Raw genomic sequence first — 25,639 nt, 5'->3', positions numbered from 1 at the left:
GACCGGGGGTCAGAGAGAGAGAGAAGGAGTTGACTAGGAAATAGGGATGAGGACAGGAGATTGCCTTAGTCACCAGGGTTGTCTGAATGGCTCCTGGAGGTACCTGAGATGAGAGACACTGATCAATCTAACATCCCAATTTGCCAGGTAGTTCCATAGTAGAATTCCTGGTCTCCAGGTGAATTGGAAAGAGATAGTTTCAAACGTGGGTAGCATGGGGACACTGATAATTGAGAAGGTCTAGAGACAGACATCATTCATCTGATGGTTCAAGCAGAAGTTTTAGGGTAATACTGATTATGGTATATCCACCTTCCTTGTTTGTGAGACAAAAAATACCACTTTCGGTTGAATGTAGCTTATCAATTATTGTCTACACTAGCAGTCTCCAACCTTTTTGGCACCAGGAACCAGTGCTCCTATGAGAATCTAATGTCTGATCATCTGAGGTAGAGCTGAGGCGGTGATGCTAGCACTGGGGAGTGGCTACAAACACAGATGAAGCTTCTCTCACTTACCTGCTGCTCACCTCCTGCTGTGTGGCCTGGTTCCTAACAGGCCACAGACCAGTACTGGTCCATGGCCCAGGGATTGGGGACCCCTGGTCAATACTATTTATCTTCCTTTATTAATGAAGCTAAATGTTTTTTAATGGTTATCGAAATCGTAATTGTGAATTAATGAGTAAAATCTATGGTTATTGAAATAGTTTCAGCTAACACTGGTGGGAGAAAATTTAAAAACAACGTATTACTATTATAATTTCACAGTTTTGCTAACTCCTGAGAACATCTTCCTTTAAGAGGGCTCTGCCCACTTCTCAGCTCTGCACTTAGAGGTGGTTCACCCACTGCTCGGAGAGTCAGGTGTTTCCCTCTTTCAGTGAAGTGAGTCTTTTGCTATAAGGAGAAGGAATGAGAAGAAGAAGATGAGTAAGGCAGGAAGGATAGGAGAACTGGGGTATACATTTCTCTTTTTCCATTTAAATCCTGGGAAGAAAGCATTGCCCAAACCCTCAGGGTCCCTAGAAGAACAAGGAAGTTCACGCCTGAAGAATTAAAAATTTGCTCTGTTCTTAACACACTTTCCAGCTTTGGAAGCCATGATGGTAGATTGGGTGCACATGGTGAGCCTCCAAGTGCCCCAGAAGCTGCAAAGCCTCAGAACGGATTCCTCCACTTTCCATTGCATCGCTTTTGCTTTTGTGATTAGCAAGATTTAGAGCCCTCCGATATTTCTCATCTACTAGAAGAAAATAGTGTGCTAGACAGAACTGTGAAATCAGGATTTATCCTATATTAAAATATAGGAACCAACCTGTCAAATTCTCTGAGAACTAATGAGAGCAAAATTATCATAATGTGGTCTCCAGATAAAAATGTATACAGATACAGTACGAAAGCAAGAAATGTTTATTGTAGAATATTTTGAACATGGAGAAAAGCTCTAAAAAGAAAACAAAACTACTTCTAATTCTAGTATCTTGTAATAACCATTGTAATTTTGACAAATATCGTTCATAAATATACACGCACTCCCAATTTGAATTATATTGCTCATACTGTTTGGAACATTTCCCCCTTAACAATATTGTTAATGTTTTATTAAGGTGTTAATTATTCCTCTAAAACTGATTTTAAATGACTACATAATATTTCATTGTATGGTTGTGACATAATTTGCCTAATCTTCTAATTATAGGACATTTAGCTTGTCTCCATTTTTTCACCATGATAATACTATAATCTGCATTCTCGTATGGAACTGTCAGTGCACATCCTTATCAAATAATTGCTTTGTTGTGTTCATTTTCCTATTTTTTGCTATTTTGACACGTGTATTTAGCAATAGCAATTTTAAGTTGTACTCATGTATTATCTTAAGGAAGATCATGGGGTTTTTGTTTGTTTGTTTGTTTGTTTGTTTTTGGTCCCATCTATGAAGTAAGTGTATTTTCTCTTTTAAAAGCACTTCTTAAATTTAAGTAACTAGAATAAATTTAAAAATTATTATATTCAACTACAAAACACACTTGAGCATTGGACTTGTGTATCAGTCGGCTTGGGCTGCCATAACAAAATACCATAGACTAGTGGCTTAAACAACAGATACTTATTTTCTCACAGTCCTGGAGGCTAGAAGTTTAAGATCAAGGTTCTGGCCAATTCAGAGTCTGGTGAAGACTCTCTCCCTGGCTTTCAGACAGCCATCTTTTTGGTATGTTCTCACATGGCCTTTTCTTGGTGTGCACACAGGAGAGAAAGTGAACTCCTCGGTGTTTTTTCTTATGAGGACACTAATCCTTTTGGATCAGGGCCCCACACTTATGACCTCATTTAACCTTAATTACTTCCTTAGAGAGCCCCATTTCTAACTACAGCCACACTGGGGGTTAGGACTTCAACGTATGAATGGCAGTGGACACAAACATTTAGTCCTGAGTATTCTGCCCCTGGATCTCAAAAATTCATATCCTTATCACATGAAAAATACATACATTCATCCCAATGGCCTCCAAAGTCTTAACTCGTTCCAGGATCAACTCTATTTGCATAATAAGTTGTTACAAATTTACCGGCTTAACATAACATATTTCTTAGCTTATTGTTTCTGTAGGGCAGGAGTCCAGGCACAGCTTCACTATTTCCCCTGCTCAGGGCATCACACAGCTGCAACCAAGATGTCATCTGAGCTGCATTCCATTCTTGAGCTCAGAATTACCTTCCAAGCTCTCATGTTGGTTGGCTGAATTCAGTTCCTTGAAGTTATAGGACTGAGATCCTTGTTTTCTTGCTGGCTGTTGGCTATGGCTTGCTCTCAGCTCCACAAGGCCACCCAATGTTCTTTGCCACCTGATCCTTTCACTTCTTTCAGCAGAAAAATCTCTCTTTATGACTTTCACCTGATTAATTCAGGTCCGTCAAAGATAATCTCCCTTTTATTTACCTTGAACTCAACTGATTTGGGACCTTAATTGCATCTGCAAAATTACTTCACCTTTGCAATATTCTATTAGCTAGAAACAAATCACAGTTTCCACTCGCACTTATGGGAAGGGGAGTGTACAAGGGCATGATGTACGGGGGCCACCTTAGAGTGCATCTGCCGCAACTTATAAAGTTATACCTGATCAATCAGTTTTAGATATTACTGAGTTCCTTTCTTGATGCATAGTATTTCAGCTCTATACCTGTCTTCCTCTCTTCTCCCCTCCTCTCTCACTTTAGCTATATCACTTTTAAAAATATTAAATCCATGTATGAAGCCTTCGTTACTATGTTATGGAAATTTATGGTGGACATCTGTCATATTCTGTAACTGCACAGTCTCCTTTGAACACTGTTGCTGTTTGTGAGGAATCATCTTCCTAATGTTTGCTTGTGTTTCTCCACTATCTTTTAGCTTCTTTCGTTGCTGTCAAGATGCCCGTTATAGACTAAATTTTCCAAAATTCATATGTGAGAGCTTTATGCTCCAGCGTGCTAGTACTTGGAGTCATGGCTTTTAGGAGGTAATTAAAATTAAATGGGCTCATAAGAAAAGGAAGAGAGAGAGCTCTCTCTCTCTTTTCATGCACATAGAAATGAGAACGCAGCAAGAAGGTGGATGTCTGCAAGCCAGGAAGAGAGCTCTCACTAGATCCTGACCACACTAGCATGATGATCTTGGACTTCCAGCCTCCAGAACTGTGGGAAAATAAATCTCTGTCGTTTAAGCCACACAGTCGATAGATTTTGTTATGGCAGCCCAAGAAGACTAACACAGTACCTAATGCTGCTCTGACTCCTGCTCCTTTGTATATAACCTAGGTTTATCCTCTATAAGTGTTTAAGTCTGTTCTTTTTCTGGGCGGGGCAGGCAATGGCAAGATGGAGCTGGGGCATTAGGTATGTAGATTTTCTCCCAGGTGAAGAGAACAGGATAAAGATGGGCACAGAGTCGGGTTCAGGTTTACCAGGTGGGACCAAGGTGGTATCAGAGGCCCTGGATGTGATTGTTCAATAATCAAACTTCTAGGTCTGTTCTTTGTTTCTAGTGTTCTGACATATGCTAGCGTATCTTAATGTGGGTCATTTTTAAAAATATTCACTCAATTGATATTTTCAATTTGGAGATTCAGCTCCATTTACTTCAGATCTAGAATTTTTTCTTATATTATTATAATTTTCTCTCTAATATTTTCTGTTTTCTTTTTTTAGAACTACTATTATTTAGGTGTTGAACAATCTTGTTTAACCTTTAATTTTCTTGCCTTTTCCTCCATTATCATTTTTTTTAAAAGTCTGTTTTATCTTCCAATTACGTTATTGAATTTACAAGTTTGGCTCTCATATTTTTAACTTCCAAGAGCTCTTAAATGCTGATTATTATATTTATTGTTAAATAGTGTCTTATTTTGTTAATGTAATAACCTTGAAGTTTTCTTCTACTTTCTGCATTGGTTTTATTTCTTCTGAGATTTTTGTGGTGAGGGTGGAGGATATTTGTTTACTGTTTTCTCCATTTTTAAGGTTTTCTTCAATAGAGGTTGAGAAGAAGACCAGGGTCAACTCATTTCCATACAGAATTACAGTTTCCAGTGTTTTTCTCCTATCTCATATGTACTCCCTTCATGCTGAAACTGTTGTCTTCAAAACCTGAGTTTTTCTGACCTGCAAAATGGCTTATTTCTTAGCATTGTCGTCCCTATCAACACTTAAGTTCGAATCCTCCCTTCTCTACAAAGTATTTACAATTCCTCCATTTTCTATCTTTTTATGTTATTGTTTCTGTTACAGATATCCTCTAGTCTCGTTAAACAGAGCCTTTGTGTTTCTACATCATTGTCGTTTTGGGTGGTTTGAGGGGTTCTTTTTAGGATAAGGGCCCACAAACACGTCTCCTCTGCTATCTTGAATCCAAGAACACTCGAACTCATTTTAGAATGTTTTTCTACTTCCCTATGGAGAAGAATAGGCATTTTGAGTCCCTTTTCAAGAGAATAGAATTTAAAGCCAGGAGACGGCCTTTGTACATCACAAAGAGAATCACTGGATATATAAGAAACCTAGAAAAACTCAAATCCCATCTAGGACTTTTCTGAAATGCAGAAAATGGATAAATGGTCTATTTGAATTATGGAATTTCCTGTTTGATAATGCCTGTTGCTTGTAACCAGTTGGACAAAATTAGATTTCACAGAAACATTATGTTTTGATTACAATGTTAGAATTCTACAGTAAGACATACGGTGTGATTTGAAGTCCTCTGTCAGAGTGAATTTTTGTTAAGCCATACTTGTTCAGCCTTTAGAAAAACAGAAAACTTGGCAACACTCTCTGGCCAGGATGAAGCAGTGTGGGAATAACCATGTCAGATTTAAATTGAGGGTAGTAGAATGCTGCCACTTTTTAAAAAATAATCAAGGTGAAGGCTAGCGTTTCCCACTGATTATAGGGAATGATCTAGGGCTTGGCTTTGGGCTTTTCCAGAGTACAAAATGGTGTTCTGGTTCTGTGCTCTCAAGGTTAGTGAAGGAATAATATTTTTGAAAAAGCTTAGTTATTTTGTGTTTGCTATTTACTGAACTCAAAAGAGTATGGTTTGCATTAGCAGGACTTCTGCAAATTGGTGGAAGGGATTTAAAACAATTCTCTGACTTGTATGAAAAATGATCCCGCAATTCCTGATTCCTCAGAGTTCCTTGTGGGAGTCATGGTACAAAATGATCTTTTATGTGCCCGGTTGGAACTGTGAGCCAAGCAACATCTGCATTTTTTTTAATAAACATTTTCTTGTAGAACTGAATTTTTCTTGTTCAGCCTTTTTCTTAATGCTAAGTAGATTGATTCATCATATACACACTAGTACTTAGAGAATTGTCAACAGATTTAAAATACCTATTTGAGGAGATTCTGTGGTGATTACTGTGTAACTGTTTCGGAGTCAGGGTTCTCTGCTTTCCCTCCAAACATTGTTTTGTGTTACAGGAAAATTCCCAGTAGCCTACCTTACAGGTGCACCTGGGCAAGACAGCTTTTTCCTAGAGGCAGACCCTCTGGTATGATTTTAAACACTAAGAAAATGTCCCTACTTCTCTAAATAGTTTATTGACAATATTATTCCCTGATAAAGCCTTTTATTCTACATATAGAGATAAATTCTACACTTTAGCACTCTTGGGAGAGGTACCACGTCGACGTAAACTTCTAAAGGCACAGATGTCCCAGACCTGACTCTAAATGCACATCTCAGCATGGAAGTGACAGAGAGGAAGAACTGGAGATGTCAATAAAACAGGAGGAAAGGGCTTAGTTAAAAGAAGGATTTTTATAGTGAGACAGGCAATATGATGTGAAAACCACAAACTAGTTAGCTGTCGGACTCAGCTTTTAGAACCCCGAAGCCAGAAAGTTTGCAGAGACTAAGGAAAGCAAACTTTTCCTACTCTTAGATTTTGCTGAGGGCAAAAGCCTTGCAGATGGACTAGGACTGGGAAACTCTGCTGTCGCACGTGGTGAAAACACAGATGAGAAAGTAGCAAGCGGGCCCCTGGAGTGTGGTTTCCCAGAAGACCAGGCGAACTCTGAACTCTGCTTCCTCTGCTGCCTGCCCAGAACTCGTTCCTTGATATACCCGGTCCTGGGAACAGGATCCCTCATCTTGACAACGTGGCTCTGGTCAGGAAAAATGTGAGTCACATTCCTAGAAGTATTTGCTCACCAAGAGCTTCTAACACTTAGTAAGATAGTATTTATTTCTTTGAGAGGGTGAAAGGGGCAAAAAAAAAAAAAATTCAACTTCTCTAAAAGTTAAGTGAGGACAGTTGTTAAAAGTAATGCATCAGAAGCAGAACCCTAGCTTCTTTGTAACCCAGAAGAGATTCTGGGTCATGACATTCTCCAGCTTAAAATGTTGTCGAAAGACTCCCCTTATTTACAACGGTGTTTCTTTATCTATACGAGGTTGTTTTTCTTTTTTTAAAAAAGTCTTCTCTGCACAATGTGTGCACATGCATGCACGCTGTACACTATTTACTTTTTTCTTTCATCTGAAGAAACTCGACCTACAGGACAAATCCCAATTCCATAAGCTTTTGTCTAGATCTTTCAGAATTTAGTCTCAAGATACTTCTTCTCCATTAAGAAATGATTCTTGGAGGTAAGATTGTTCTCGGAGAGTATGTTGAGTTCTAAACCGAAGTGATGTGTAATAGTCTCCAGACACTATGTAAGGGAAGATATCATGAAGCAATGTGCAAAGTGCTGAAGTGGGCACTCAGTTTTGTAATTTAACTTGTTTTGTAACTTTAATGGTATAACTCTGGGGGGAAAACATCATTTGGGTTTGGTTTTTGTTTTTGTTTTTTTTTTTGTGGGGCGGGGAGAGTCATAATTTCCTCATCTGCATAACTAAGGGTGGTTCAGTGATCTCTCATTTCTCTTACCTCTGAGCTTCTAGACTTTATGATTCCAGGTTATCACTACTTCATGTGGGGCCAGCCCCACTGCCAGGAATCATTTATTAGGCTACCTACAGTGTGAGGGATTCATAGAGGATCCCAAACCACAGACTGTGGGACCCTGACCACCTCATTGGGAGGCAGATCCAGGGTGTTCTGAGTACAGACAGCTCTGCTTAAACAGTGTCTGCCTCTAATTCTCCCCTCTTCTGGGTCCCTGTTCTTTGAGCTCCTTACTGAAGAGTACCTACTGACTTATCACTGGGTAGACACAGCATTTGCATACTCCCTGCTGCATTCATTTCCTTTTTATGTGTGGGTTTCTTTAAAATTTATTTTTTTATTACAGTTGACATACAACATTATATTGGTTCAAATGTATAACATAACGACTAGACATTTATATACCCCAATAAGTCTGGTACCCACCTGGCACCATACATAGTTATTACAATGTTATTGACTCTATTCCCTATGCTGTACTTTTCATCTGTGACTATTTTTATAACTGGCAATTTGTACCTCTTAATCCCTTCACCTTTCTTACCACCCCCTTAACCATCCTGCATTCACTTCCTTTGAGAAGTGGATTTCCTCCCTCTGACTCACGTATCTACCTGGCCCTTCTAAGTCATGTCCACTCTTGGCAGAGATGTCTTGCGTGCCCAACTCATGTTGCCTTGCTCCCCTTGGCTGCTGGCTGCTCTGGCTGCCCTTATCTCATTATGACACAGAGACACAGCCTGAGGATGACTATCCCTTCTTAAGGGCATCTCTCTTTAGTCTGCTTGGACTGCCAGAACAGAACTTCACAGACTGAGTGGCTTAAAAAACAAACATTTATTTCTCACAGTTCTGGAGGCTGGTAGTCTGAAATCAAGGTGCCAACATGGTTAGGTTGTGGTCGGGTATCAGCAGGCTCCCTCCCTGGCTTGCAGATGGCCACCTTCTCACTGTGAGCTCACATGGCGGAGAGAGCAGGAAATCTAGTCCCCTCCTATTCTCATCATGGGGGGCCCCACCCTCATGATCTCATTCATCTAAGCCTAATTTACCTCCAAAGGCTCTATCTCCAAACATCATCACATTGGGACTTCAACATGTGGGTTCGGGAGTGACACAAACACACTCTTCTCTGACCATGGGATGAAAAGAGATAAGAAGTGACTGTTAAAGGAAAAGATAGAGAATTTGGGGCAGGGATAGAAGATGAAGAGAAGTAAGGAGCCTGAGAGTCTTTGAATTTTCATTCATCAACTCTTTCCGCTGTTTCTAATTTTAACTTTAAAGAACCTTTCTTGACCCTCATCCAAGTACCCTGATAAACATGTAACTTTCACACTAAAGCACCTTCTAACTTATGAGAAGAGGTTTTCTGGGAAAATGTTGTGCTTTGTTTTGAAACAAATGGAGTGGAGTTGGTGACAGCAATTGAATAGAAATCTTTAAATTATCCTCCTCCAGGTCATATATACCCTTTGCCTCAAAGAATCACATACAATATCATACATTGTCTGGCAATGTGCTGGCTGGAGACAAGAGTCTCATAGATAACAAGAATGTAATCTCCGAATAATCCCATTTTTAGCCTCAACAGGGCAGAGTGTTTCCACGCAGTTGCCTTTCAGAAGAAGGTCAAGATGAGCAGAGACCACAAAGCACATTTCAAGAAGGATATTAGATTTCATTGAGTCCAAGAGCTCAGAAGTGAGTTATTAGAGTTTCGTTTACTATACCCTCTGGCTATACTCTTAATTAGGTGGAACTGATAAGCTTGATAAATTCTGAACTATTGCTTTCTGTTTGCCAATAACAAAATATTACTGTGTAGGATGTTAGTTATTTTCTGCATCAAACCCTCTCTATTTTCCTGAAGATATCATTAGTTTCCATTTCAATGGACCTTTTGTTTAGAGGAAGAAGAATGTCCCTTTTACCTTCTTTTTCAATCAGAGTACCTTGGTGACTAACATACAATTTCTTTAGTCTTTCCTCTGAACCCCATTCCCTATGCTTCCTTCTTTTCAGGGCTCCAGAGTCTTACTTTCTTAGGTAATAATTAGATCAAGCAAAGGACTCAGACACAGGTTATTTCCAACTCTCATTAGCATTTCTTAGCTTACATTTTCTTCCTTCTTCCTTCCTTCCTTCAACTGTGAATTAAGCAAATGCTATTGTCACATATCTCATACTTGTAAACATTATATTCCCATTTTAAAATAGTGAGAAGCTATACGGGCAGTATTTTAAGGACCTGCAAACCACTAGCAGTAACAGCAATAACAACAACAACAACAAAAATATGTTTATGTTTATGAAGCAATTGCATCCATAGGTTTATATATACATAAACAAACATGATATACTGGAATATTTTCTTAGTGATGTCCTGAGACCATAATTATATCTTAATGAAATATTTAGTCATATTTTAACAAGTTTAAAAATAATTATTTTACTGTTCTTTTTGTAATGGAAACTTAGAAGTCTAAGAGTTCAATTAATTATCTCAGAGTTGAGAAAGTTTTGAATGTAGAAGGAATTTTTTCCCAGAGTGTTGTTGAATGTATATATAAGTCTAGGTTCCATTGCTACAGGCTCGAAAGGTATCTTCTTGCTAACCCCCTCATCCAAAAATATCTAGGAAGAATATTCCAAGTGATCACACTTAGGAAATGAACCAGATGTTTGAGAGGTAAAGGGAAGCATCTAGAGTTTAGAAATGCACAGCAAATGATATTGCCAAGAATATCTGTGGGAAGGAATAAGTCAGCTATTCTTTAAACTACTCAAGGTGAGGTTCATGAGTCGTCATAAGTTACCTTCAAAAGAGAAGAACGTGAAATAATAGGCAAAAGTCCTCTTTCATTTCACAGAATAAGATTGCTTTTAGGAAGAATCTATTTAGGAAAATTTTTTTTGCATAAGATTTTTCCTTTTGGAATTTATATCAGAAATATGACTTCTGGACCGCCTTTAGTTTCAGGATATTTTCTGTGGTAGCACCATGTTTTCCTGTGGCTGGGCCACTTTGAGGTAAGTATAAGAGAAGGTTGAGGTGGAGACTATAGGGGAAGAAAAAAAATTAAGGTTTAGAAACGGCAAGTCTGTGGGAAAATACAAAAGACTGTATAAATTTATTTTTCTCTTCTAAGTTCTTCAAAAGACCTTTAAAATTGTATAAAACAATAATTATAGCACTGTATCTTTGGGTTTATGATATATATACAGCAAGCCCTCAAATAACATTGTTATATTTAATATTGTTCTGTTATAACATTGATGAGATACCGTAGGAACTTCACGCTTATTTGTATCAATTAGCCTATGGTAAAATTGGTTTCATTATATATACGTCGTTGTTTTGCTTAAAATTGCAGAACTGATCAATAACTTTAAATGAGGACTTACTGTACATGTAATATGTGTGGGAATGATAACAAAAGAGTGAGGAAATAGAGCTATACTGAAGCAAATTTCTATATTTTACCAGCATTAAGTCAGAATCAAACTGAGGTAGATTGTTATAATTTAAAATTCATATTGTAATTCCTGGAGCAACCAGGAAATAGCTTAAGAAAAGAAAGAGTTTAAAAGGGGCGGGGGATTAAAATAGCACACTAGAAAATATCTATGCAACACAAAATAAAGTAGTGAAAGAGAAACAGGAACAGAAATAACACATAGAAAACAAACAGCAAAGTAGCATATGTAAATTCAACCAAATCAACTATTACAGTAAAGGCAAAGATTTCCAGTGGTTTCTTAGACACCGTTACCTTCCATAAAAAAAGAAAATTGATAAATGAGACTTCATTAAAATTAAAACCTTTGCTATTCAAAAGACATCATTGAGAAAATTAAAAGACAGGTCACAGATTAAAAGAAAATATTTGCACATCTGATAAAGGACTTGTACCCAGAATACACACATGTACACATACATACACACACATAAACAGACACACAGAAATTATATATATATATATATACATATGTGTGTATATATATATATATATATATATACTTACGTATATAAGTATATAATATGTATTACTGCGAATCATATATTTATGATAGCTGATAGAGGACTTGTATATGGACAATATATTTTTAAATTCTCTTACAAACTAAATAATAAGAAAACAGCCCAATTAAAAATCGGCAGAAGATTTATGAGTAGTCATTTTACCAAGGAAGGTATTCAAGTTTAATAAGTACTTGAAAAGGTGCTCAACATTACTAGTGGGAAAATACAGTTAAAACTACAGTAAGAAACCTCTACACACCCACTCAAATGGCTCTAACCAAAAGGTCTAACAATACCAAGTGTTGATGAGGATATAGAGAAATTGGAACTCCAAAACATTGCTGCCAGGTATGTAAAATGGTACAGCTGCTTGAGAAAATGACTCGGCCTTTTCTTAAAAGGCTAAACGTAGACTTTACAACTCAGCAATAACACTCTCAGGTATTTACCCATGAGAAATGAAAACATATGCCCACACAAAGACTTGAATGTAAACATTTATAACATTGTTATTTATAATAGCCCCAAACTGGAGACAAACCAAATGTACAATCACTGGTGAATTGATAGACAAAATATGGTATATCCATTTAATTCAGCAATAAAAAAAAGAATGAACTACTGATAAACATTTCAATGTGAATGAACTTTAAGAATATTATCCTAAGTGGAAAAAGCCAGGCAGCAAAGTCTACATGGTTCGATTTATACGAAATGTCCAAAAAGGGCAAATCTACAATGGCAGAAAACAACAGGTCAGTGGTTGCCTGAGACTGGGGCTGGGAATGAGGAGTGGTAATAGCCAGGCACAAGGGAACTTTTTAGAATGTCCTAGAACTGGGTCATGGTGATGGTGTGATTATTACACAATGATACAACCATGCTGAACATCATCAAATTTTACATTTACAGGGGATGAATTTTATATGTTATACCTGAACAAAGCTATTAAAAAATACCTTAAGGTTGGATATTCATGGAGGGGGCTACTTGGTAGAACTATCAAGAAAATTTCTAGGCAACCTACAGAATGGGTAAAAATATTTACAAATCATATATCTGATAAGGGGTTTATATCCAAAATATATAAAGAACTAATACAACTCAATAGCAAAACAAAGCAAACAAGCCAATTAAAAACTGAGCAGGGAAACTGAATAGACATTTTTTTCAAAGAAGACATACATATGGCCAACAGGTATATGAAAAGGGGCTCAGCATCACTCATCATCAGCAGAATGCGAATCAAAACCACAGTGAGATACCACCTCACACTGTCGGAATGGCTATTGTCAAAAATACAAGAAAGAACAAGTGTTGAGAATGGAGAAAAGGGAACACTTGTGCCCTGTTGGTGGGAATGTAAATGGTACAGCCACGATGGAAAACAGTATGGAGTTTCCTCTAGAAATGAAAAATAGAACTACCTTATGACCTAGCAATCCCACTTCTGGGTATGTATCTAAAGGAAATGAAACAAGATTTTGAACAGATAGTCGCACCTCAATGTTCACTACGGCATTATTCACAATAGCCAAGATATGGATATGGAAATTATATATATATACACATATATATATAAAATTATATATATATATAATTTCCATATATATGTATATATGTATATATGTATGTATGTATATATATATATGTGTGTGTATGAATATATATATGTATGTATATATATACACACACACACATATGTATTATTCAGCCATGAGAAAGAAAGAAATCCTGTTGTTTGCAACAACATGGATGGTCCTTGAGGGCATTATTGCTAAGTGAAATAAGTCAGAGAAGACAAATACTGTATGATATCACTTACATGTGGAATCTAAAAATGCTGAATTTATAGAAACAGAATGGAGTGGTGACTGCAGGTAGCTGTGGGTGGGGGGAATGGAAAGATATTGGTCAAAGGGTACAAATTTCCAGTTATAAGATGAATAAGTTCTGAAGAACTAATGTACAGCAGTAGTTATAGTTAATAATACTGTACTGTATGCTTGAAAGTTGCTAAAAGTATAGATCTTAAATGTACTCACCACAAGAAAAAAGATAATTTTGTGACATGATGGAGGTGTTACTTAATGCTACCGTGGTAATCATTTCATAATATGTAAGTGTATATAATTGTATCAAGTCAACACTGCACAACTGAAACTTACACAATGTGATGTGTCAACTATATCTCAATAAACCTGGGGAAAAAAAAGGAAATTTCTAATCCCTCTTTCTCTGTTAGTTATTTTTTAAAATGCTAGGCTTATCTGAGGTTTGTTCTGGCATCAGCCTTTACACTGGAGTAAGTGGTACAGCTGGCCAAAAGTGTTTCAATACATTGTGTAACTGGATAATTGGTACTAATGCAAATGAAATGTATTTAATTCCAACAGTAAATTTTCTTACAGAATATTTATCAGCTACCCCCAATATTTTATGAATTTCATTGTAGATTTTTAGAAATGACCTTTTCTATTTTGTAGGAGAATATATTTAATGGATAATAGGAGAATTAGGTCTATAGACTATAACTATTATCTTGTGCTTCTCTGAACTGGTTGAATCATTGTGGGCTAGCCGAGAAAAGATGTATTGTTAGAAACAAAAGTAATCGGCCTTTCTTTGTGATTCTTTAATGGGATCTTGCATTAATGTATATTAATGTGTCTAAATTGGTGTCATTTTTATAACCAGCGGAATTTTAGAAACTGAACCTAAAGAATACTATCACTTTCATTGTTTTATAAAAGTAAAATTGAGGAGAATGGTCGATTATAATGTGGCTAGTTTGCATCTGTGGTAATTACATTTTGTTTGGCCCATATCATCAAGAATAACGAGGTTCTAGATATATTCCCATTAGTATCTTGATGACACTTCCAATGCATGAAATATATACATATATTCTCTGCCTTGTCTTCTCTCACTCCAGTGCACCCAAACATATCATTTGATATCATAATATCATGTCTGATTTTTTAAAAATACACATGGCAGAAATTATGCCCCGATGTATCACTTTCTATGACTCTAAGTTTATTAAAACAATGTCGCTCATAAGTTTCTGTTACTCAAACCAATTTTGACTCTTTAAAGTAAATACAGCCAGAATTTGTCTCAGATTTTTTTAAATAGTAAAGTTGGCAAATCTTTGCCCTAGGAGGCCATTTAAAAACAATTGGGAGTCTTTCAAGGCCAAATTTGATGATTAAGATGTTTTATAGGTTGGGGAATATAATTTTGAATTGAAAACAGAATATCCCAATTCAGTATTGAGATATAGACCTATGTGATTAACGAACTGGTAGTATCTATAGATATCAAAGTATTTTTTCTTTATGGAGATGAGTTTTCTAAAGATGTTGAATGGAGGAAATCTGTTAGTCTAATAGTTAGCTACCCTATAATTCTTGGGAATCATACATATCATATGGTCAAACTGTGTTAAAATTTGGACACCTGATGATTTTTTTTTTTTTTCAGAATTCTTGGAGAGTTGGTGTTTTAGAGCTCCCTGTCTGTGTGTGACTGAAGATCCTGCTTCTCCTCCTCCAGTCCATTTTTCTATTTGGCATCGTTTATCTTTTAACATGGTGTTAGTGTCTTCACTTTAAAATTTTAATTGTTCTCCAAATTTAAAAACTTATAAACTATTGGTCTATTAATCTGAGGGTTTTTTTTCTGTGTATAATGTCCTGTTTCACTTTTAAAAAATTTATATGGTGTGTCATCGGACAAGGGAAATCCAATGAGTTTCAAGTGTATGCTAATTGGTCATAGTGTCATATATATATATATGATATACATACATATATATACACATATATATATACATATATATATATATATATATATATATATATATATATATATAGTATGTTCACCGCCCATAGTTAGATTTCTTTCTGTTACCACATATTTGACCCCTTTTACCCCCTCTACCTCCTCCCTCCTCCCACATCCCCTACCCTCTGGTAACGACTAGTTTCCTGCCCACGTCCATGAGTCTCTGTTTGTCCTGTTTGTTGCTTTTAGGTTTATATCCCACATATTAGTGATATTGTGTGGTTTTCAACTTTTTCTGTCTGGCTTATTTTATTTAGCATGATTCTCTCAAGATCCATCCATGTTGTCACAAATCGGAGTATTTCATCTCTTCTTATAGCTGAGTACTATTCCATTGTATTTATATCCCACAGCTTCTTTATCCCGTCATCTACTGGAGGACGATTTGGTTGTTTCCATGTCCTGGCCACCGTGAATAATGCTGCTGTGAACATCGGTGTGCAAATATCTTTTTGGATAAATATTTTTAATTCTTTGGGGTAAACACCTAGTAGAGGAATTGCTGGATCATATGGTAGATCAATTCTTAGTTTTTTGAGGAACCTCCATACTGTCTTCCATAGTTGCTGTACCAATTTACAGCTCTGCCAGCAGTGTATGAGGGTTTATTTTTCTCTGCATCCTCTCCAGCACTTGTTATTACTTGTCCTATTGATAATAGTCATTCTAGCAGGTGAGACGGTAGCTCATTGTGGTTTTGATTTGCATTTCCCTAATAGCTAGTGAAGTTGAGCATCCTTACATGTTTGCTGGCCATTTGTCTTCTTGGGAGAAGTATCTGTTCAGATCCTCTGCCCATTTTTTAATTGGATTGTTTGTTAATTTTGTTGTTACTGAGTTGTATTTGTTCTTTGTATATTTTGGATTAGGCCCTTATCAGAGGCATCGCTTGCAAATATATTTTCCCATTCGGATGGTTGTCTCTTTGCTTTGTTGATGATTTCTTGTGCTGTGCAGAAGCTTTTTAGTTTGATGTAGTCCCATCCATTTATTTTTGCTTTTACTTCCCTTGCCTTTGAGGTCAAATTCATAAAATCCTCTTTAAGTCCAAGGTCCTTGAGTTTAGTTCCTATGTTTTCTTCTATGCATTTTATTGTTTCACATCTTATATTCTTGCCCTTACTTTATTTTTGAGTTAATTTTGATGTATGGTGATAGACAACAGTCTAGTTTCATTCTTTTGCAGGTTGCTATCCAGTTTTCCCAGCATCATTTATTGAAGAGGCTTTCCTTTCTCCATTCTATATTTTTGGCTCCTTTGTCAAAGTTATTTGCCCATGTAAACTTGGGTTTACTTCTGGACTCTCAATTCTGTTCCACTGGTCTGTGTGTCTGTTTTGCTTCCAATACCATGCCGTTTTGATGATTGTTGCTTTGTAGTACAATTTAAAGTCGGGCAGAGTGGTGCCTCCAGCCTCGTTCTTTTTTCTCAGGCTGGCTTTGGCAATTCGGGGTCTTTGGTGCTAGCATACGAATCTGTTGATTTTTTGTTCTATTTCTTTAAAAAGTGCTAATGGGATTTTGATGGGGATTGCATTAAATCTGTATAATGCTTTAGGTAATAATATCATTTTAACTATGTTGATTCTTCCAATCTAAGAACATGGAATATCTTTCCATTTCTTTGTGTCTTCTTCATTTTTTTAAAATAGGTTCTTGGAGTTTTCATTATTCACATGTTTCATTAGATTAATTCCTAGGCATTTTGTTCTTTTTGTTGCAATTGCAGAAGGAATTTTTTTTCTCATTTCTTTTTCTGACAATTCATTATTAGAGTATAGGAATGCTGTGAATTTTTGAATGTTGATTTTGTATCCTGAAACTTTACTGTATTTGCTTATTATTTCTAGTAGTGTTCTTGTGGAATCTTTAGGGTTTTCGATCTAGAGAATGATGTCATCCACAAATAGTGACAGTTTGACTTCTTCATTTCCTGTTTGGAAGCCTTTTATATCTTTCTCTTGCCTGACTGCACTGCTAGGACTTCCAGTGTTAAAATGGTGATAGTGGACAGCCTTGTCTTGTTCTTGATCTTAGGCCTTTATTATGTTGAGGCACTTTCCTTCTATACTTACTTTATTAAGTGTTTTGATCATGAATGGATGCTATATCTTGTCAAAGGCTTTTTTTGCATCTACTGATAAAATCATATGATTCTTATTCTTTAATTTGTTTATGTGGTGTATCACATTAATCGATTTGTACATATTGAACCATCCCTGTGCCCCTGGCATGAAACCCACATGATCATGGTGTATAATCTTTTTAATATGTTGCTGTATTCAGTTCGCTAATATTTTATTTAGGATCTTTGCATTTGTGTTCATGAGAGATATTGGTCTGCAGTTTTCTTTTTTTGTGTTATCTTTACCAGGTTTTGGTGTCAGGGTAATATTGTCCTCATAAAATGAGTTAGGAAGTCTTACTTCTTCTTCGAGTTTTTGGAAGAGTTTGATGAGAATAGATATTTTAAAATATGGAACACTTCATGAATTTATGTGTTATCCTTGCGCAGGGGCCATGCTAACCTCTGTGTCATTCCAATTTTAGTATATGAGCTGTCGAAGTGAGCTTATTAACCTAAGTTTTAAGTAAAGTCATTCTTACACACGTCCCCAGTCTAACATTTCTCAAATGTCTCTTCAAATCACCATCAGCAAGGGGAGAAGAGTGGTTTCACGTGGACTCAGCACCACCACTCTGCCTTCCTTCCTTCCAGCTGTGACCCTCTCTTATCAGCCCATCTCTGCTGAGCTCTCCCTCTCTGGGGTTCTCAGAGGGTCTCCCAGGGCCAGGCTGTGGTGTCCAGGAGGTCTGCCTTCTCTTCATGTTTCTGAGGGAGTTTTTCCTATAACACTCATTTATTTTCGCATCTCTGGCCCTCAATGTCTTTCTCCAGCTGGAGGTGCCTGTCTCTCTGAGAGGAAGGGTCCACTACAGAGGGACCAGGCCCTTAGTGATACATTTTTGCCTCTTTCCCATAAGGCCCCTCCTCCATGGCACACAGAAACTCCGAGAGGGGTACGGATGGGGTATGAATTTGAACCTTATATTGTATGCTACCTCCTCCACCTTTTTGTCACTCAGGCTCGGTCACTCACTCTAGCCAACTTCACCACGTTTTTTCTTGACTTGGTGACTTTCTGTCAGCAGCTATTGTTCCTTTGTTATCTGTCAGCTCCAGTCCTGACCCACCTCACCTCCAGAGTCCACCAGTCATCTCCTTGGGTGTTGATCCCGAATGAGGACAGAGTTTCTGTTCTTTCTATGGGGTTCCTGAGCCCCTTTATAAAGCAGAGTCTGTGATTGGGTAACTGTTCAACTGTCCCTAAACACTCTGTAGCAGTTAAGGAGACATTGACCTGATGCACAGTGGACCCCAAGTATGGGGGGGTGGATATTAACTCTGCTCAGCCATGATATTGTCGTCATCTCTCATATAAGGACGTATATGTTCTGACTCCTGTCTGCCTCTCCACGCTCCTCCCTTTCCATCCACTAGCCAACATGAACTACATGCAAGTCTCCAATAGGTCATATACTCTGCTCTTCATTCATCCCCGCCCCCCAAAAAATTTTTTGAGCATTACTGTGTTTTGAGTTCATGAAACAGAATGTAACAGATGAAGGTTCTGGAGGTAGAATGAAGGAGCTTATATTCTGGGGGTGGTGGGAGGAGGAGGCATAGAAATAACAATCACATAAACAAGAAAATATCATATGGGAATGGATACCATATAGAAAATAAAGCACATTGATATGCTAGAGAGTGTCTGCAGGGCTCTTTACTCTGGAGACTAGGGAAGTCCTCTCTGAGGAAGTGACATTTAATTTGAAATCTGAAAGACATCAGCTCACCTTGAGCACCTCTTGGACCAGAACAAGGCGTTTATATTTTATTCTAAAAATAGGGGAAGCCATTGGAGAATATTAAGCACGGTAATGATGTGGTATGATTTGCTGCTGGATGATGGATTTTAGGAAGTATGAGTAGGAACAGGAAGACAAGTATATTAGTTTGCTAGGGCATAACAAAATACTACAGAATAGGTGACTTAAACAACAGAAATTTATTTCTTGCAGTTCTGGAGGCTGGAAGTTTGAGACCAAGGCTTAGGCAGGGCTGGTGTCTCCTGAGGCCTCTCTCTTTGGCTTGCCAACACCACCTTCTTGCTGTGTCCTCACATGGTCTGTCTTCCTTGCCTGTGCATCCCTGGTGTATCTTTGTGTATCCTAAACTCCTCTTATAAGGACACCAGTCAAATTGGATTAGGGCTCACTCTAAAGGCCTTGTTTTAACTTAACCACTTAATTAAGGCCCTATCTCCAAATACAATCATATTTTGATGTACTAGGGGTTATGGCTTCCACATAGGAATTTGATGAGGGGAGCGGAGGACACAATTTAGCCCATAACAACAAGTTAGAAGGCTGCTGCACAGTCTAGAGGAGAGAAGACAGAACTTCTACTAGAAGGTCATGTGGAGATAAAAATAAATGGATTTGGAATATATTTTGGAGTAAAGTCAAAAGAACTTAATGATTAGATGTGGGCAGTGAGGGAAAGAAATGGGATCAAGGGTGGCTCCTAGGCTCCAGCTGGAGCCACTGAGTAGACTAGGTGCCATGTGTTGAGAAGTGGGTTGCTAGACCTCTGAGCAGAGTGTTTTCCTGTGTCAGGAATTCTCATTAAAACGCACCAACAATCTACTCACTCCAAAACCCGCTCGGATTCCCCTCTCTTCCTTCTCATTCTGGCTAACTCCTACTCTTTCTTTAAAACCTCAGCTCGAGAGTTAGCTCCTCAAGGAAGTCTTATCATCCCTTCTACCCAGAGACATACTGGGTGAGAGTATGTACCCTTCCTTACCTTTCCTAGCACTAAGTGTTCATGCCTGTACACTCACAACAATGTCTTGTCCTGGCTGGTCTGTCTCCTCCATTCGATCATGAGGACAGCAAGCACTCTGGCTTATTCATCACTGTATTTCAGGGCCTAGAGCAGTGTCTGTCTGCACATGGTCCACAACAAATATTTATTTAAATGAAATGAAACGAAATGACTTGCGAGGTTTTCGCGGTCACCATTATGCTTCCCAGCTGCCATTCAGCAATGGTAAGTTTTGATATTTAGAAAAGTTTTCCATTTCTGTCTTTTCAGCACTGACCATGGCAATGCCTTTTAAGCTGCTGGTGATGTCCATTTAAATGAGTGTATATTTAAGATGGCAACATCTGGGGGTTTGGAATGCGTAGAACAAATGGTGCTCATTGCCACATCTCAGATCCCATCTCAGATGCTTTGAAGGCTTCTCTCGTCCTCGCGTTAGCTGTATTGTTTTAGCAAAATTTTCAATCACAATTTTCTCAACCGTATTGGGATTTTGCAAGTACGTTACTTTCATTTGTTTTCACAAGTACCTTCAGTACAACAGTAAGAAATGCTCGTGTGATCTCTTTTCAAATGGTGCCTCTCTTAACATCTCCTGAATTATTATTTATTATGATGCTAAATTCCTACAGTGTAACGCAGGCGGTTACAGACCTTCAGAAGATCAAGCCTTTCTCTTGGCCTACACAGATTTTATACAGACAATCCCTGACTCAGGATGGTTCCACTTTCAATTTTTTGACTTCACGGTGGTGCGCAAGCAATATGAATTCAGCGGAAACCATACTTCGAATTTTGATCTTTTCCCAGGCTGGGATATGCACTAGCTGCTCTCTCATGATGCCGGGCGGCGGCAGCGAGCACAGCTGCCCATCAGCCCTGTGGTCGCAAGGGTCAACAACTAAAACTCTACAGTACATTCATTGTGTTAGATGGTTTTGCCCGACTATTGGCTAACACAAGTGTCATGAACACGTTTAAGGTAGTAGTCTGTGCTATGCTATGATGGTTGGTAGGTTAGGTGTATTAAATGTATTTTCGACTTATGATATTTTCAACTTCCAATGGGTTTATCAGGATGTTAGCCCATTGTAAATCAAGGAGCATCAATAATTTGAATGCAGTGATATGAGCACCAACATAGAAATCTCCCAGTACTCCAGGTTAAACTCGGGAGATAATGAGAGTGAAACTTGAAACTAGAGGATCATCACTCAATTACCAAAAATCTAATCAAAAACTATCAAAAACATCTCTTACACATACATGAGGTTATAACGAAAACCCATGCTTGTGGGTGTCTCTTCTTTGGACTTTCTCTTTCTGCCTCTTCCTCCTTTCTACATTTTTCTCTCTATATTCCCACCTTACCTTTTCCACCTGTTTTTTCTCTGTTCACTCACTTGCTAGCCCCTGTCTGTCCCTACTGAGGAAAAAAATTGAGGAAATAATTACTATACATATGTTATACATCATATATGCATATGTGGTTTGTACACATATCATTTAAATGCACATATTTCTTATTACAAAACCTCATAGTTCAAGTTTTTAATTTTAAAATGAGTAAGCTAAATATTTTCTATTTCTCTTTTGAAGGTTTTTTTTTTTCCTTTTTGCATATTTTTTTATTGGTATGTGAGTCCTATTTATTTTTCTTTCTAAGAATCAATTTCCCCTGCCTGCCTTACCCAAGCTACATCCCTGCCTCGGGCTGAGCATGAAGAGGGGTGACAATGAGATGAGATGAGCTGAGGCGGGGCTGGGGGGCAGGGAAACCAGGTCACAGTGAGTGGGTTCCCTTTCACCTTTGCATATTTCCTAGCTAGAGCTTTGGACCAAAAGCTTTATTTAAAACATGAGCTGTGTTTTCCTCAATAAATATCAAAAGCCATCTTTCCCATTACAAAGGTGCTTTGCTCTCACAGAGTCTCATTTTTCAGGGGCCGCTTGAGTTGCCAGCTCAGAGCACAGTGCTGGGGGTGGGGGATGGGGGGGAGGGGAGCCTTCCCCAAGCCACACTCCTTCTTGTCAGTGCAAATGAACCAGAAAATTCTCTGAAGCGACAGGACCCAGCAGATAGATAGAGGCTTGATTTCTTTTGTGTTCATGTGTGTTATGCATAAGAAATCATTATTTTTCCATGGACTGAGGTCATTTTCTTCCCCCTTTTACTATAGGCCTATAAATTTAATTATTTGGTCACTGCTGCTTTAATTAAAAAGTCTTACTTATCTTTAGAGGTTTCCTTTTTAAATTTCTAGAGATTAGGATTATTCATAGCATGTCAGCTCTTTTTATGTCCCCATACTATATGGTTTCTATAATGATATAAAATGAATTACTGAGATACTAGAAGCTAATCATATTCTGCATTTCTCTCCTAATAATCTCAGATTACATTAATCATAAATGTCAGCAGTGTCTCTAGATGACTTCTTGACTTTTGACAAAAAGCCTTCATTTTGGCCCTTTAAATTCCAAGGTCAAGGAGAATGTAACATTCAGAATAATTATTAGCGTTATTTTACCTTGACATTTCATCCCTGCTTCCAGTTTAACATTCCACCCAGGCAATGAAGACGAATGTCATCTTTCGATTCACTGGAGGGAATTACCCCAATTAAACCTGACTTAAAGGCTATTGGAAACGCTGTATTAATTTGCTGTTCTTCTTTAAAATAGAAAATATTTCATGAAGGAGAAGAATTTTCATTAAAAGCATTAAGGGTTTACCATGACACGAACAAACAATTTTTGAATTGACTTTTTTTCTCCCCAGGCTAGAATAATAATCACAGAGCGCCTTGGCCAGGCCAGGGTCTCCCTGTCAATGGGCATTCCATCGGGACGAGCCTCCTTTCCCTTTTAGCTCAAAGGTCATCGTTAGTTTTGTCACATCAAAAACGATTAGAAATGTCTTTTAGAAATCCTGGCCTTTCCATGTCATAGGGCTTCCTGTCTGTACGACCTCTTGATTATAACTTCCTTTCCCCAAAACTTTCTCCCATCCCCCACCCTCACACTTTTTAAAAAGTCTCAGGCTAAGATTGTTGGAGCATGTTCTAAAAAAGTCTCATCCTACATTTGCTATTTAAGAGCTACTTTCTAGAACATAAGCACCGTGAAGACAGAGACCTTATCTGATTTAATCTATGCCGGCACCTAAGACAGATTCGAGCAAGTATTTTTTTTTTTTTTAATTAAAAATTTTTAGGTGACATTGATGAATAAAATCAAATAGGTTTCAAGTGTACAATTCAGTAATATGTCATATGTATATTGCACTGATGAACTGTCATATGTTCGTCATCCAAAGTTAAATTTCCTTCTGCCATCAAATATTTGACCCCTCTTAACCCTATCTATTTCCCCCGCTCACCCTTCCCACTGGTAACCACTAATACCCTGCAGTCTGGCCTGACTCTTGGTTTCAATCTCTTATAGTTGTCATTTCATACAGCCACCTGCCACTTGACACTCCTTGATGTCTTCACTTGCATAAAGTTACTATTGCCTTATAGTTGGGCTTGTCCTAACATCATGTTCATTACAGCAAGGGATGTTTCTTTCCTAATGCTACTATCTCAAATACACAAACAAAATAGCTTGTTCTAACATGCAAAAAAGTAATAATAGCCATCATGGGCATTTAACAAATGTTGACATTAAGCGGTACTTGCTGCATATTTTTAGAGAACTGAATATGCAGATACAGACACATTCCCTTCCTAGATTCCTTCTTGGTACCATTCCCTCATTATTTCCTCTGCTTGGAGGGAAGCACTAAGCCGAAGTTGGTCTTTTTCCTTCAATACATGTTTTTATAGTTTGACTGTGCATTTAGGTGTCCATAAATTATATACCACATCATTTTGTGTTTTAAAATTTTATATAATTTAAATTTCATATATTATGCCAGATATATCTGTTATAGGTTGTATCCTGTCCCCCTTAAATTCATATGTTGAAGTCCTGACCCCTAGTACCTCAGAATGGGACCTTATTTAGCTAAAGAGCCATTGCAGGTATAATTAGTGGAGTTACAGTATGGTCATACTGTAGTAGGATGAGTCCCTGTGACTGGTGTCCTTCTAGAAAGAATGTCATGGGAAGAGACAGAAACACCTAAGAGGGAAGATGATGTAAAGACATCATCACAAGGCAAGAAACTGCTGATATACCAGGAACTAGGAGAGAGGCATGAGATAGATTCTTCCTCAGGACTCAGAAAGAATCCACCGTGCTTACATCTTGATCTTGGACTCCCAGCCTCCAAAACTATGCGATGATACATTTCTGTCATTTAAGCCACTTAGTTCGTGGTACTTTGTTACAGCAGCCCTAGCAAACTATTACAGTATCCTTCTGCAAATCTGCTTTCGTTAGGCTCATAGATAATGCTTTCTAGATTTAATCATGTTGAAGAAAGCTGCTCACCACCGCCATCTTAAATATCAAATGTAGGAGGATTTTTAAAAGAACATAGCCCAATAACACATGCAGCTCTTATTCATTCTTTCATTAAATAATAATGATAATAAAAAAACTGAGCGCCAACTATGTGCTAAGCCCCGGGGAGAAAGCAGGTAAGGTTAGTGAGCTAGGGAGAAGGTCTTTTAGAACCATCTTCTGGACCCAGGAGAAAAGAAGTTTCATTATGGTAGCCTGAGCAGACTATACAGCCCCTTTTAATGGCTGGGGCACCTCTTCTCATCACCATCTAAAGGCAAAGACTCTATCTCTTATCTCTGGGGGTGCTAGAAACTCATGGTTCTGCATCTAGGAACTTGGGAAACCCAGTGAAATAAAGGGAAGTGACCTGAGCTTTGGACATATGCCAGCAGGAAAGGGCAATGGATAATGTGTTTGATGGCATGAGTGTCTAAGCCAGTGGCTTCTAGGGAAAAGGCAGAGGCTATTGCTTGGCAGTGTTTTTCCAAATGGAATGCTCATTTTCTATTGCAGCCGTTCTCACACTTCAGCCATCAGAGTCCCATGGAGGGCTTGTTAAAACACAGATTCTGGGCCCCACTCCCAGGGTTTCTGATTCAAAAGATCTGGGCGAGGCCCAAAAATCTGCATTCTAACAAATTCCCAGGTGATGCTAAGGCTGCTGGAGTAGGAAACACACTTTAAGAACCATTGGTATTTTGCATTTCATGACTCTCATTGTAGTTTCTCTGTGTAGTTTGTATTTCCTTTTTTATTCAATGAGTTAACTTTCAGCAAGATTAAAAAAATTGTATCATGTCCAGGGTTGCAAAATTTTTGCTCAGATTAGTTTTCTTTTTAAGTTTCTGGTGGGGGGTTAAATTTCAGTGTCCCAGGAAAAGCATTTTATGTTAGTTTCTTAGTTTCCAGCTCCCACAGCATGCTGGGAAGATGGGTTCAAACCCCACACCTATACATATTACAAGCTTGGGCT

The 25,639-nt window shown here is 37.9% G+C and overlaps 1 long non-coding RNA gene and 1 other non-coding gene across 2 annotated transcripts in view; one reads left to right on the top strand and one right to left on the bottom strand.

Annotated features, from left to right (window-relative positions):
• The window catches only part of LOC120605564 (uncharacterized), a 34,792-nt gene extending 19,778 nt beyond the window's left edge, over positions 1–15,014 (top strand). Inside the window, exon 3 of the long non-coding RNA XR_005653654.1 lies at positions 14,958–15,014. This is a non-coding gene — a long non-coding RNA (uncharacterized LOC120605564). The remainder of the gene's footprint in view (positions 1–14,957) is intronic.
• A 2,776-nt stretch (positions 15,015–17,790) lies between these two features.
• LOC120605626 (U6 spliceosomal RNA) lies at positions 17,791–17,894 on the bottom strand. Its single transcript, XR_005653670.1, has one exon. It is a non-coding gene; the product is annotated as a U6 spliceosomal RNA (small nuclear RNA).
• Between the last annotated feature and the right edge of the window lie 7,745 nt (positions 17,895–25,639).

The sequence above is a fragment of the Pteropus medius genome, unplaced genomic scaffold (genome assembly GCF_902729225.1).
Source record: "Pteropus medius unplaced genomic scaffold, Ma_sr-lr_union100, whole genome shotgun sequence".
Classification (NCBI taxonomy): domain Eukaryota; kingdom Metazoa; phylum Chordata; class Mammalia; order Chiroptera; family Pteropodidae; genus Pteropus; species Pteropus medius.
The sequence above is the reverse complement of the archived record's forward strand: the minus strand, read 5'-3'. Positions and strand labels throughout refer to the sequence as shown.